This window comes from Eufriesea mexicana, unplaced genomic scaffold (genome assembly GCF_001483705.2).
Source record: "Eufriesea mexicana isolate 0111107269 unplaced genomic scaffold, ASM148370v2 scaffold47447484, whole genome shotgun sequence".
NCBI classification, from domain to species: Eukaryota; Metazoa; Arthropoda; class Insecta; order Hymenoptera; family Apidae; genus Eufriesea; species Eufriesea mexicana.
Genome location: NW_016907864.1, coordinates 1,026,072 through 1,039,062, shown reverse-complemented (window position 1 = coordinate 1,039,062; position 12,991 = coordinate 1,026,072). Strand labels below are relative to the sequence as shown.

At 43.8% G+C, this 12,991-nt stretch overlaps 1 long non-coding RNA gene across 1 annotated transcript in view; it reads right to left on the bottom strand.

Moving 5' to 3' along the window:
- Positions 1–12,991, bottom strand: part of LOC108552617 (uncharacterized) — a 183,693-nt gene that overhangs the window by 155,574 nt on the left and 15,128 nt on the right. Inside the window, exon 2 of the long non-coding RNA XR_001890564.1 lies at positions 9,039–9,232. This is a non-coding gene — a long non-coding RNA (uncharacterized LOC108552617). The remainder of the gene's footprint in view (positions 1–9,038; positions 9,233–12,991) is intronic.

Here is a 12,991-nt window from a genome sequence, read left to right as displayed (position 1 = left end):
ACCTGAGAGAATAAAACGGACATCATCGTGAACAAATATTCCCGGGTGTATGAAATGACCGAGCTGAACTCGCAGCTGCGACTCTTTTATACGTGTTCGTCCTTTTTCGAAAAAATAAGACGTAATTATCTTTCCGTTGGTAAATTCGTTCCCGAAGATGTTCAACGCGGCTACGGTGTTTAACTTCGTAATAGAGAAGGAGAATTTTCTGCCGGCACTTTTTCGCCTCGCACGTCACACCGGTAATTACGAAGCTGCTGTTTAAGAAGAATCAAGATAAATTCTACAAACGTCTAGAACGCGACCGAAGCTCGCCATAGGAGCCGCTCATAACGAGCGAAAGATACTCGGTTGTGGTAATTGATATTTGTTGCTACGTACGTTGTGTGCGCAAGAAACGTCAACACTGGCCTCGGTTTCGCGTCTACCTTTAGCAAAACTGTTCCGACCGCGTCGCGGTTATGGCCGGCAGTTTGCGGTCTGCCGGGGGACGTTCGTAAACGATGAACGATAAGGCGATTTCTATGGGGTCCTTTTTTACCGGCGTTCCGCGTCTTTTTGAATTCCTAGGAGACGATGGAACGGCGAAGCGACCGGGGCAAAAGGGAGAAAAAAGACGCGATAACGTCTTATTGCCCGCGGCTGCGACTTTTCCCATTCGCCGGCCACGAAAATTAATTGTTGCACATTCTTCTTTGAATATCGTCGTCGTTTATCTTTTCTATAACGACGCTCCGGGTTCGCGTACACCGTTGCTCGGTACTGCGTGTATTCCCCGGATATTAGCGCTTTTCTTGCAAAAATTAATTAATACGGTAGACGTGCGTCGTATACTTCGCGTATAGATTCGCGTGTGATTTTATTTTCTCCTTATAAGATTGTCTAATATAATAAACATTATGTTTTACGAGCTTCCTAGGTATCGTAAGCGAACACCTCGGGAAACGGGCGATTTGCGAGTTATCTATTAAAATTAACACGTATATTAACTATTATTATATTATGGAATTACATTATATTTTATTTTCTATGGGGACCCTTCGTTTTCTTTGTCGTGCGTTTAAACTGAACGAAAAGACAGTAATTCTAATATTAAAAGAAAAAGAAAATTCACGCGTGAATATGATTAGGCCAATCACAATCATCCGATTTCCAAGCTCCAAACGAATTAAATTATATTTTCTTTTCTATAGGGACCCTTCGTTTTCTTTGTCATGCGTTTCAACTGATCGAAAAGACAGTAATTCTAATATTAAAAGAAAAAGAAAATTCACGCGTGCATACGATTAGGCCAATCACAACCACCCGACTTCCGAACTCCAAACGAATTATATTAGGTTGGTAGAAAGATAATTTCGTTTTACTTCTTTTCCATTTCTAATTAAATGACTTAAATAAAACGAAGATCATCACTACATATAAAATCTTTAATATTAAAATATAGAGCGGAGTCAGCGCTTTCGAACGATACATAACATAACCACATGTAAAAAATAATTTATTCCAATATCAAACTGCAGCAAAAATGGAAAATAGAAAAAACGAAATTATTTTTCTACCAACCTAATATTATATTTTCTTTCTTATAGGAACTGTTCATTTTCTTTGTCATGAGTTTCAACTGAACGAAAAGACAGTAATTCTAATATTGAAAAAATATAAAATTCACGCGTGCATACGATTAGGCCAATAACAACTGCCCGACTTCCTAGCTCCAACTGTATTATAGGTTATTTGAATAAATAAGCGTTTACTATGATCGCGCGTCTAAATTCTTAAGCTAAGTCCGAAGCAAAGGAAGTCCTCGAGTCCATGTAAGTCTTTGTAATCGGTTTTTCTCTTTTTCTCTCCTTTCCACTCGAGAATTAACTCGCCAGTTATGCTCTCGACATTTAATTAGCCGACCGACGTCTTTGTTTCTAACCGTGAATTTGCTACGTTCCTGCAGCTACCCTGCCGATATAATAACGTCAATTACAACCCCCGTAGCATCGACAACGTTTGTTTGCAAAGAGACGACAGTCATTCTAACGCTGTCAACACACGCGGTCGGTGCATTGAAAATTACCAGGACGTCGCGAATATGTAACGCATCATTATGTTGGTATTGGTGCACGCGTACGCGCTGCTCCCGCCAAGTGTATCGGAAACAATAGCAACCGCACGAACGAGTGAATATGATGCGCGTATCTGAGCTACTGGGCCACTGGTTACAAGCTTGATCGATTATTTCGAACAAGGAACACCGGGTGAACAGGGCTGGTTACGTGTAACGCGACGAAATTTAATAAATTTCCAATAATGGAAGCGACGCTCGCGAAATTCGAGCCCATCGATTCCTCCACGTCGCGTCGATTTCGTTCCGATTATTTAACCATACGGGTCCCGATTTTCCCTATTTTTTCCGTTCACTGCGAATCCTCTTCCGCTTCGTTATCCATAACTCGACACCGGAACGGTGCCGGAAAGACTCGAGCCATCGCGGGAGCGTAACGTAATTAACAGCTTTTCCCGCGAATGGCGACCGACAGTCCGCTAAACCAAATTTCGCGGACGTGCTTTGCCACGTGTCGAGTTTCCGTCGATAAAAAGGAGAAAAACCCGGGACAAAAGAGCGCGGAGAAATACGTATGCGTTTAAAATCGAAGACCGGAAGCACTCCGTCCGCCATTTATCTTGCCCGCACGAAGCGTGCTCTCTCGGCGACAATGCTTCGCTTCGAGATCACAAATTCCTACTGTATACAGACTAGAGGATCCACGTGGATTTCGCCGATCGTTTTTCGGCACAATGGTCTCCGAAGATCGCGCGAACGGATACCTGTGCGTGACCGCAGAGATCGGAGAAGAAGGCACAGAGGAGAACACGCCATGTTAGGCAGTGGAAGCGAGAGGGAGAGAAGGTCTTTGAGAAAATCGTGGGTCGGCTTTGGAAAAAGTCAGCTCGGGGCATGAGGCTGGGCACAAAGGCTCGCGCGATCCGATCGACGCCAATATTTTGACAATGCACCGGCCATCGAGACTGGGGTGGAGAGGACGCATCTAACCGTGGAATTCCCTAGTGGGGTGGCGACGCTGATGGCGCCCCTATAGAAAGCACCGGCGTGTCGCTGCTTGAATGAAACCGCTTGGCGAAGGGTAGGTGACTAAGGCGACGACGACACCCCGATGTCGCTGGTGGTTGTGCGGTGTGCTGCTTTTATTGTCCGAAATCCACAAAGTATCGGGCTCAATACCGAACGCAATCTGGCAAATGTCTGCCTGGCCAACTGCACCTTCTTGCCACCGCGCGGCGCTGCCTGTCTTCCATGAATGGCTTGTTGCCGTTGTTTATGTAATCCCATTATTCCATACTCTGCCCGTTAAGAAAGCCTCAGCGATGCTCATCCAGGTGAAACCGACGCGAGACCAGGTCGCTCAGGACTTCCTCCTTTCTCGCCTCGACATGAGCACACGAGGCTTTTCGACTTTTGACTCGTAGCTGGATTTAGGCGTTTGTATGGGATAAATGATGACGCTCGAGACAAGATTTTTGGTTGAATCTTGGGTGAATGGCTTGGAGAAAAATTACTTTTATTTATGGGGGTAAGAAGAGCGATGTTTCTTCGTCGAGCTTCAACGTGCGATTTATAGTAATCAGGATAATTAGGAAGGGGAACAAGGACCGAAGAATTGCAAACGTTCGAAAGATTACGCCTATTTAGGAGTATTAAGTATATATTATGCACTATACAAACGCGTGGATAATTTATTATCACCTATACTATTTCCACCAATTTTTCGACAATGTAGGAGAATATTTAACGAAGAAGAATTTTGATTTTATGAGCTTCGAGAATTTTGTATTCAATTAATGAGGGATTGGAACAAGTAGCGAGGACATCTTTATGCTAACACCGGTGTTCGAATTACTATTACTATCTAAAACTGGAAGAACCCTTCTAGTTACAAGAATGATGTTTCTTCGTCAAGCTTCAATGTGCGACTTATAGTAATCAGGATAATTAGTAGGGAGGAACGAAGATCATTGCAAACATCCGAAAAATTACCCCTATTTAGGACTATTAAGAATATATTATGGACTATACAAACACGTAGATAATTTATTATTATATATACTATTTCCACTAATTCCTCTACAATAGGGTAGAATTTTAATCAAAAAAGAATTTTGATTCTTTGAGCTTCGAAAATTTGTTACTCTTTACAAATAGCGAAGACATATTTATATATTCGAATTACTATCAGTACCTAAAACTAGAAGAACCCTATTGTATTAATTAATCATACCATCCCTTAAACTCCGATTCCCGTTTACCTGTCTCAGCCTACAGATTTTCAGCTAATTAAAGCTACATTAATATTAAGGGAGCGAAACACGGAATTGCCGGTTGGTTTCGTTACTGATTCCAATTAGGAAGTGCAAACATGCCCTCCTCCGTGATGAAAATGGAACTTGGAATAGCACCTCCGATAGCAGCGAGGCTTAACAAACGTAAGATAATGCCAGGAAACGTCGAGACTCCGGCGCGAGGTCGCGGATGAACCTACGTGTAACACCTTTCCATCCATGATCCCTCCACTCAGCCATATAATTACACGAACCTCCCTTTTCGCGTTAATAACGATCCACGCGAGTCCCGCTATTAAATTACAGATTTTTGTCACGGTCCAGCGAGCAGGCGAGCTTGAGAAACTCTGGTCAGGTATGCCAGGAAAATATATAAACAGGGTTCCCACAAAACGCAGAAGTCCATCGGTTGACAGGCAGCAGGGTGCGCGTTGGTTCATTGTTGCCTCATTGTTGCGGATTCCTTCACCTTTATACCCGTATCTCCGGCTATCTCCTTCGTTTCTCGCACTCCGAGAGTCTCCAAACGTTACCGACAGAGAGAACAGAGGGACCCTGAGAGTGGAAGGACGTCGAATTTAGCTCTCATTGTGAGCAGCTCCGGACACCCCCACTGCGATGGAAATGCCCTCGAAAGTAAATAAAAAGGAGAAATAGGGAGGGAAAAAAGGGATAAACGAAAGGGACGAAGAGGGAGTGTAGAGAGGAGAGACACGGAAGGCAAGAGTTGGGAAAAAAGAGGTGTAGCCCTTCCGTTCGTTGAAACGTGTCCCGAAAGGGAGCACCGTGTCCGAGACGAATCGTTCGACTCGAAATCCCCGGTGTTCCAGAGAGGAAACGGTTATGTCTACTATTAGACGACCACGTGTACAGTGAGCACCCACTGTGACGCGAGCAACACCGAGTGCCGAGGAAGATCCGCGTATGAGACTCAACCCTTGATCGCAGGGTAAATTGGAGGATAATGAAGGAAGACTGCTCTCATCTTTGATAGAGAAGAACAAGGGAACCGTACTCCTTTTGTGAGCGTGCTTTCAGCCGAGCTCTCGCTCCTCGTGGTAGCTAATGTTCTCCTGATTGGATGTTCCTGACGTGAAAGAAGGCAGCTCGCGTTGGCAGTTACCTTTTTCTCAACGAAGGTGTTTGGCTTCGAGTGTCTTGGAAAGTCCTCACGGTTTGTTAGCATTGTAAATATTTTTTACCACTCTGGTCCAAGTCGAAGATCCTAAAGAGACGATTCTGAGACGCTTACTTCCCGTTGTATTTATTCATATCGCGACATTTCTCAGTGGACAGAATGTAATAAGATCCAATTTGTAATTAATAGGTCTGTATACTAATTAGAGATCTTGGACTCGGATAATGAAGTACCGTTCGTCCAGCAAGAGGAATTACAATAATTTCTAGCATCCAAATCTTAGGTTAGCTCTCTAATAAATAGCATGGAACTGTTAGGGATCCATTAACTATACATTCGAAGCTTGTTACGCTGATACAGAAATTCCCATCATAGGTGGCCTCTCTAATCTCCTATATTTCTTCAACTCGGATATATCGAATTTAAATTTTCTCTGTCATTAACGTTCAGTCGTTAACGATCTGTCACAACCTTTCTCCACTCGACACAGAATTTTATCGAAAATTCGGGGATCAGAAACTGAGCGAAAAATGCGATTATTCTGAGACAGAGCGGGAATTCTTCTGGAATTCGTATTGTTTGGGTGTTTAAGATGTACTCCAGAGTTGGTACGTTTCACGATGTATTTTACAAAGCATATGGAGTTGCCGTGTACGGCTGCGACGTTTTTCTAGACCAGTCGTAGCCCCGCGACGTCGTGATACTTTCATGAAAGAGAATTTGGGAAGAACGCGAGGAAAAAGGGAATACCGAAACACGTTCGGCATCATGACGGTGTATCTCGAAGCGTTTGTCTGCGAATACGAGTAAGTAGCACCCACTCAATATTTCAACCTTTCAAGGCCATCGCCGGTAGCAGAAGACAGTTTCCAAGGTAGTATTGAGTGTCAGTGTCATCCTAGAACCCTGGCGTAGCTAGCTACCTGCAATGTTGGCGAAACTTTCCAGGCGAGGAAGAAAGGGCATTGTTTACACTTGAAAGCCTTGAAATTCATAGGCGCAACGAGGTACTAAAAGAATCCATTATAATCGCTGCCCTTTGCTAAAAAGCAACTGTCCCACCCCAGGAGTGGATGAACGTAAATTCTCGTCCCTTGGAGCTAATTTTAAACGATTACGTCCTGTCCAGTGACAAAGGATTTTCAGAAATTTCTTGCCAATGAATCGACCAATTTCCCCGATATGGTGAGCTAATTATCTATTCTTAATGGTATCGGGGGAAGGCATCTACGTTAGTCACCGAGCTTCTTGGAATGGACAATAGGCTTGTTACGTCGAAATGGAGATTATGTAACGAGAGTGACACAATGGCAAGAATTTTGGGCACGACGGAATATTTTCATGGTTGTCTATCGAGTTTGAGTTTGAAAGAACGAAATATACCAGTTGAGTGAAAGCGTATCAACCCTAACCACAATTTCGAATCTTTTGATGATCAATTTTTGTCAGCAATAATGACACTAGGTATCAAACTAGGTATTCTTAAAAAGTTAACCGAGACTTTAATTATTAACACTAGATTTACGGACCGAGTCAATTTGACTCATTAAAAATTTGATTAGTATATATATATGTATAACTTAAATATTAGTTTTAAAAAACATATGTTGGTTTTTAGTTATTTAATGAAACATATGTAAATGTTGATTCCTGTGCCCCACAGACCCCTTCATTTCGCATTATCGAATATGGTATACCTATTTTTACGGTTGTGTGCCAATTTGACTCATAAAATGATTTAACAGTCAATGAATTTTTTAATAATAATTCTTGCATTTAATATTTCCTTTTCAAAAAATTTCAATTTTCTTGTACGAGTCAAATTGGCTTACTTCGGTAAAAATACGAATATAATCTAGTATTAAAATAAAATGTTCTTACGAAGCAAAATTGAAATCTCGAATGTGAGAAAAGAAAATGGCGAATCCGGGGAGTTTAAAAAATTGCGAAGATCTCTAAATGTTACAAACTTCTGGATTTAAATATCGGAAATTCTGAAATTTTTATAGCCAGATATTTGCAGTTTTTATAATGCAATCTCGAGGTTCCTTCTTCAACGGAGAAACGTCGACGACGACGTTTCTACGCCGGAAGTGTCGTCCCCCGTGGCCGTTTAAGGTCGTTTCGCAATCCCACGAGGCCCCAAAGTGAGGCTCTCTCCCCTTTGAGCAGTTTACGGCATCGATCTCGAACGGTGGAAATATTTATTCGCCGTTAGAAAATCCCGGGTACACTTGGTGTGGCCGGGTCTGTTGGTACACAACGCCAATGGAGTTTGTTGTGACGCACAATGTTTCCCTTCCCTTTCTTCTCTTCACGCATCTGTGGGCCCACCCAAGGGGCCCGGGGCACCTATAGGGCACCTATACACCGTGAAGTCGTTTCTGTGACATAGGTTCTATGGTTACCGCAAGCTTGTTACTTAAGCCGATGGCAAAGTGCTTGGAAAAAACTAGCCGTGGCTATTCCCGTGAATTTCGTGTCGCGAGATAATATAATATTACGTAATCCGTTTAATAAAGTGATTCGAACGGTTGGACTATGGTAGATAGAAAGGACACGAAGCCAGAGAAATTTAATATCAAGTTTCTCAAACCTTAACGTGACTTATGGACCGTCTGAGCAATTTCTGATACAACTCGATGTTGCTTACAAATTACATTGAGGTCGATGATTAATTACACCGTGGTATCGTTGAGAATTCGATGCAGCATGAGAGCATCCATGCGACATTAGATACTTAGGTAATTCGAATCAAAGATGAATTCTTCTTCACCTCAAAATAAAAAGAAAAAAAAGAGGTAGAAATTCATCGCGAAATTTATCGTAATTAAGCACCATAACAATCCCAACGATATAATCGTTCAGATTTCTCAACGAGTTTCGCTTCATCGAGCGAGAACTAGAACCGGAAGTACAATACGAGGGACTCTTACAGTACAATAGCGAGCTCAGCTTAATTGCAATATTCGTTAATCACTTGGACATAGTTATTAACGAGGTGTTCTCACTTTTCGATTGGAATAGGATCCGCAGAATTCAAAATTTGCCTGAATGCGATATCAGTTGAACAAATTGCGTCATGAACACCCCTTGTGGCGTTAAATACGTGAAGCCCAGGTTTGCAAGGCTCCCTTTCCTATGAAGACGTTTGACCCCCACTTTGTTTCGTCGAAAAACGAAAGGAAATTATATATCGTAAACACTCGACGATATTAACCTCTTGTCCTACGATTTAAATTCCAATGGCACGTGTCATAGTCGACAACAGAGTCCGTCACACGCCGAGCCATTTCGAGAATAACACGTGATAGCCACGAGTCTGGCTAACGGAAATAATAAACGTTGCAGAAGCACGTGTAAATTACTATTTTTCTAGCTACACAGATTACTAGCTTTACGAAATAAACGCGTAGGTATGTATTCTGTGTCCAACGACAACCCCCATACTGATTCCTCTACTATTGGTCGCGGACCACACCACCACCCACCCCAAATATTTCTTAGAACAGTGAAAAAATTGTATGCATATGAAATAAATATCACTCACCAAACTCTCGTTCGAAGATTCTCAAAGTTCCGGTGGGGCGTGGCACGATGAACAGGAAAATCGGTCTCACGACGAGCCACTTGTCCGAACACGTCGAAGAATAACAAGTAACTGAGACGGAAAGACATCGGCGATAAGGTCGGTCACATGTCGAGCCATGCCTTGTCCAAAGACGTCGAGGAATAATAACATAACTGAAACAGGAAAACATAGGCGAAAATTAACTACGAGCCTGACACGTGCTGTCCACATTGGTCCTCGTCAAGAAATCACGTGTCTCACCCGTGATACTCATGTTTGGTCCGATACCATACCATGCGTTTCACTCGACATTACAGGCGAAGGGGTTAAATAACGTAGCTTATACTTCTAAATGAAATATACATACTTTGGAGGTATTTTTAAGTATCATGAGAGCTTAATATTTATATTCAGGAGATTTCGCGTTCGTATCTCGTAAAACTGGAATATTGAAAAGAATTAACGAGGAAAAATATCCGTGGCTAGTGCTCATGTCTGTTTCCAGTTCCACGGATCAACCATAATCCAAGATGGCCGCCGATCGCGCAAGAAATCGGCATCCACCGAGAACACCCACGACTGTGTACCCGGTAAAGGCAAGGAGGAAGGCCCAATACGAATGGAAGAAGAGGCGGAGGAGACAGAAACGGTTAATTATCCGACAGGTACGTGTCACAGATGAAAACCCATCGGCCACACGTCCTCCCGAATCAATCGTGCGAAAAGCAACGCGGCACGAGTGAACAGTTAAGCAAAAAGGAGGAGGAGACGGCTCGATAAAAACCGGTTTTCGGCGCAAATCAAACTATTCAGCGTGTTTCCATGGCGTGGACCATGGCGAAATGACCAGGCCAACAGGCTGGTTGATCACCAGAAACCGACTGCGCGTCGTTCAACGATCATGCTTTATCTCCGCTGCCGATCTCGCGCGTTTTCAAACCTGTTTAGGACATCGACGATTTCTTCTTTCCTTTTTCTTTTCTCTTCTTTTCATATCCACCTTCCGGCGATAATAAATATTCCTCTTCTTCGGGCGAAAGGTTATCGCGGGCTTGTTAATTTTCAAATGTCTAATTTATTCCGGGGTCCGTGTCTGACGAGGCGCCGCGACGGACGAAAGGCTAGCGACGGTCATCGACTACGCGTGACAATATGGCGGCCGACGCGCGTAATTCAAACCGTGCCGTGACGTATATTATCATCCGGCAGGTCTTTAACGCCAACGTCAATTTCGGTTTCTTTCACGCGGCCTCCTTATCTCGCCTTGTTACCAACGGGATCAAACGGAGTTCGATGCCTCTCTCGTAACGAGATTACGTCACGTCTTTACTTGGACTAATAAAGCATTAGCCTCGTGGATGCCGTACACGATGGGTCGCCGATATTTTTATTATCGGGGACGATACGTCGGGGAAACCCGTGTGGCGTGTCTCCTTAGATAAATTCGGTGTTTGAAAAATGGAACTCGGCGGGATGGTTTTCACGAGACTGCGAGGACGCGATGACGATACGAGCCCCAATTAGGTAGGGTATAAAGTATAGATGCGATGGTTTATAGCTCCGTCTTACAGAATTGGAATCATAAAATATCCATCCGACGAGTTCGCCCCGATTCCCTTGCAGCTAATGACACGGTGTAACCAAAGGGATTATAGAAATTCCAATAGCTCTTCCGTTACTTTATAATCAGATTATCGCGTCCTTATCCCTGCCATCGTGGCTGAAAACCGTACGAACGAACGATCTCGTATACTTGATATCCAATTTACGCTGAAACTTCGTAAGCCGACGAGATGAAAACGAGCAGGAGAAAGAAGCTATCAACGTCGTGGCGGAATAAAAGAATTCCTCGTAACCTCTTACTTAATGTTACCTCGTTCAGAAGTAAATTGTGCTTTTCAGTAGACCAGAGCTCTGTATACCACGTTTATTATGCGATATTTTTACGTTTACCAGTTATACTCTTCTCTTCCACGGTCAATTATTATTAGTTTGCCCTGTCGGCGAAGCAATGCGCGGTAACTTAAGAGAGGAAAGCACCCTCGAGAATTTCCTCGACTCCATAGTCCCAGATTTCTATGGCAACGAAATAAATCTAATTGTATCTCGTTAGAAAAGGTATATACTTTATTCCCGTTAAAGCCGTGCGTTTCAAGTAAATCTATGTAACTTTCCACTTATAACCAAACGCAAACGCAGCGTGAGTCACGCGCAGCGATACGTCATCGTCATCAGCGTTGAAAGGGTTACTAATCGCGATGGAAGAAGTCATTGTCCCGGGATAAAAATGTGGAATACGAAGGAAGGAAATATTAACGCGATACTATCTCGTCAAAACCATCTTGGTGCACAGTCCACGACCGAAAACCATCGGTCCCTCGCCGCGATATCCATCCGAATGAAATTCGCCGAGGTATTCGTAGACGATGAAGAAAAGTCGATCTCTTTAGAAGCCAGCCAGCCGCCCCGTAAAAACAATCGGGCGCAAGGAATTCGGGATAAATTTCTCGGACACGTAGCAGGTAATCGGGTAAACACTTCGTGGCCCGGCCGGATACGATATTTATGCGCATAACCCGTGCATTTTTGTGGTAATTTATTCGGCGCACGTTAAGCGAGTAGCACACGAGTCCGGACCGCGCTCTCGATAAACAAAGATCGTTGAATAAACGTTGAAATCTGAAACAAACGGTTCCCTCCGGCCGCAGAGTTTACCATCTCCAACCCTTGGTCCCGCCGCCCCCGTCACGCCGTCCTGGTTTTGCCATGCAAAAATAATGCGCAAAGTTTCGTGGCTCGTTGTCGCGATATAATTAGATACGATGAGTCAACGTCCTCCTCTTTCAACATCATTCCATTACAATTTTTCCCGCGTACCTGTCCCGCTTTGTTCGACACGCTCCACTATGAGGAAACGCTCGGCTCTATCGGTACCGGTTTCTTTAATGCCGCGCTCTTCGAGGAGTTCCGCGTTGTAACTAGACCGTCTGCGATTTTCGAGAATGAAAAATTCCCATCGTGGAGTATATCTCTCGGATGAATCGTTCGACTACGTTCCACTACGTGGAAACGATCGGCTCCGATCGCAATCGGTTTCTCCGACGTTGCGTTCCTTAAGACGTCCTCTGTCGTATAATAACCGACTACGTCTCCAATTTTGGGAAAGGATTCACACACGGCGAGTACATCCTCGGAATAATCGGCGCAAAGACAGATCTACGAAGATGCAAGAATTCGTAGATCTCGAAACGATCAAAAACTTTCGCGCCAGCGTGCTTCAACTTCAAAGCACGTACTTTCGGTACGAGACTTTGTCGGGGCCCGCTATTGAATGATTCATCCCTGGTAAATTCAACGAATCTTCGCGCGTGGTTCGCCGCTTAGTTTATCCTTTCCGCGAAAGAAACAGGATTTGTTCAAAACAAGCCACGACCAGCTGAAAAGTGCGGCTACTTTATGATATAATTTTTTGCATCCCCAACAAAATCCTGAGCACCTCGTTTGTAAGGTATTCGAAACGCAGGCTCGCCTTCTATTTCTATTTTCTCTCCTAATTAAGGAAGATAAATCGCGCGAGACTCGAAAGGGGACCAACAAAAATATCGCGCAGAAACTGGCCGGAGAGGGAACCAGAAATGGAAATGTACTTTTTCAATGGGGCTACTTTCGAGCAGCGGCTCTCGACGAATTATTTAACAAACATCCCTGGCTACCGGTTATTCAACGCGAGTAAGATACAAGATCGTGGAAGCCTCTGTTCCCGCCGATCTATTTATCTCGATCGCTTCTCGCCCCTAATTTGTCCACTTATAATAAGTGACCGTTTCGTCCTTATCTCTGTCCTCGTCGCACGCCCTTAGATCCCTTAACCGGTCCCTCGCGCTCTCTCGCGCCGTCAGAGAGATGACACGAAGCGTGTCCATGGAGGCCGG